We start from the raw sequence: 2,500 nt of genomic DNA, 5'->3' as shown, positions 1-2,500 counted from the left end.
CAGGGGGAGAGAGAGAGATTTACATAGATTTACATAGAAAATCAGACCACACAGACCCCATGGTCCAGACTTGGTGGTCTGTCCTTAAACCTAAGTGATTTTACATTAATCAGAAGACTCCAAAACGTTGCATTTCTACTCTAGTTGATATTAAGTTGAAGGAAGTGACGGTCGAGCTTATTTTTGAAGGAGTCAATCGTGTTACACTGGACCACTGATGATGGGAGCTTATTCCATTCTCGCACTACAACGTTGGTGAAGAAAAATTTGGTGCAGTCTGAATTTACTTGTCTACATCTGAGTTTTACGCCATTGTTCCTCGTGCGCAAAGTGTCATCGATCATAAACAATGTTGATCTGTCTACATTCGTGAAACCATTAAGTATTTTAAAACATTCGATCAGTTTTCCTCGGAGGCGACGTTTCTCAAGAGAGAACATGTTAAGGGTAGAAAGCCTTTCTTCGTAGGATTTGTTGCGCAAGGAAGGGATAATTTTCGTTGCCCGACGCTGAACACCTTCTAATTTAGCAATATCCTTTGCATGGTGAGGAGACCAAAACTGTACCGCATATTCCAAGTGGGGTCTGACTAAACTGTTGTAGAGCCGGAGTATTACATCTTTATTCTTAAATAAAAGTTTCTTTTAATGAAGCCCAACATTCTGTTCGCTTTATTTGCTGCATCGATGCATTGCTGTGAGAATTTGAGGTTTGACGCGATTTTGACCCCCAAGTCCTTGACGCATTGAACGCTTTTGAGTTTAACGCCGCGCATTTCGTAATCAAACTTTTATTCCTCGTTCCAACTTGAAGGACCTGGCACTTGTCTACGTTAAAGGGCATCTCCCATCTATCCGACCAAGCTGAAATTTTGTGCAAATCCTCTTGGAGGCTTTGCCTGTCTTCGTCAGTGAGAACCGAGTTACCAATCTTTGTGTCGTCTGCAAATTTACTAATGCGGTTATTGAGTCCAACATCCACGTCGTTGATGTAAATAATGAAGAGCACTGGGCCAAGAACCGAGCCCTGAGGACGCCACTAGTGACAGGCGCCCACTCTGAGTTAAATCCGTCAATCACTACTCTTTGTTGTCTGTTGCTCAACCAATTCGCGATCCATTGGTTTACCTGACCGTCAATACCTATTTGTTTTAATTTGTAAAGTAATTTATGATGCGGGACTTTATCAAACGCTTTCTGGAAATCAAGATAGACTACGTCCAGTGATTTGGTTACGTCATAAACAGTGAAGAGGTCGTTATAAAAGGTTAATAGATTTGATAGGCAGGATCTTTTGTTTCGGAAGCCATGTTGTGAGTCCCCAATTAATGAGTGGCTTTCAAGGTAACTCACAATTTTGTCTCTAATTATGCCCTCAAGTAGCTTACCTACAACCGAAGTTAGACTAATGGGCCTGTAATTACCTGGTACTTTTTGTCTCCTTTCTTAAAAATCGGTGTCACGTTAGCCTTTTTCCAATCTGAAGGGACAATGCCTTGTCGCAAGGACATATTGAATACGGTTGTGAGGGAGGAGAGTATTTCGCTCTTTGTTTCTTTCAGCAGAGTTGGATATACTTTATCAGGTCCAGGACTTTTATTTGTTTTAAGTGATTTGAGGGCTTTAAGGACTTCATCGGGTTTTATTTCAAAGTTAGACAATGCATGCTCAGGATTTACATTAGTACTGGTGTTGGTGGTGGTGGTGGGAGGACTGTTATTATTAAACACCGAGGAAAAGTAATTATTTAATAGGTTTGCAACGTGTTGGCTGTCAGTCACTAGTGCACCGTCGCTGTTTATTAAAGGTCCAATTCCACTTCTGATCGCCTTTCTGTTGTTTATGTAACTGAAGAAGGATTTCGGATTATTTTACAGTTGGCTGCAATATTTTCTTCATATCTACGCTTTGCCTGATGCACTAATCTTTTTACTCGTCGCCTTGCATCATTGTAAAGTCTAATGTTTTCAGGCGTGCTTTGGTCTTTCTTTAACCTGTAAGACAATTTTCTCTCCTTGACTGAGTGTTTAATTTCGCTATTAAACCAAGGTGGACTTTTATTAGTGTTAATTCGCTTCTCGCACAAGGGGACAAATGTGTCCTGCTGAGTGAGTAAGTGATTTTAAAGTTTAGCCAGGCGTCCTCTGCATTGCCGTCATCTGATAGTTGCATATCTATTAGTTTTCGTCGGATTTCTACGAAGTTGGCTCTTTTGAAATTGGGCACCTTAACTTTATTTTCAGTCACCGATGTTTGAGCTCTAATGTCAACGCGCACTAGTTTATGATCGCAGGAACCGAGGTGTTCTCCTACCGTGACATTACTGACTAGGTTATCTTGGGTCGCTATAACAAGGTCAAGTATGTTATTTTGTCGAGTTGGTTCAGAAACCATTTGGCTTAGATAATTTTCCTCTAGAAATTCGATCATTCTATGGGACTCACCTTCTGTACCCGACAGTGTCGCCCAGTCGATATGGGGAGGTTAAAGTCTCCTAGTAT

This window comes from Eriocheir sinensis, chromosome 32, assembly GCF_024679095.1.
Source record: "Eriocheir sinensis breed Jianghai 21 chromosome 32, ASM2467909v1, whole genome shotgun sequence".
In the NCBI taxonomy this organism is placed as follows: Eukaryota; Metazoa; Arthropoda; class Malacostraca; order Decapoda; family Varunidae; genus Eriocheir; species Eriocheir sinensis.
Note: the sequence above shows the minus strand (reverse complement) of the source record.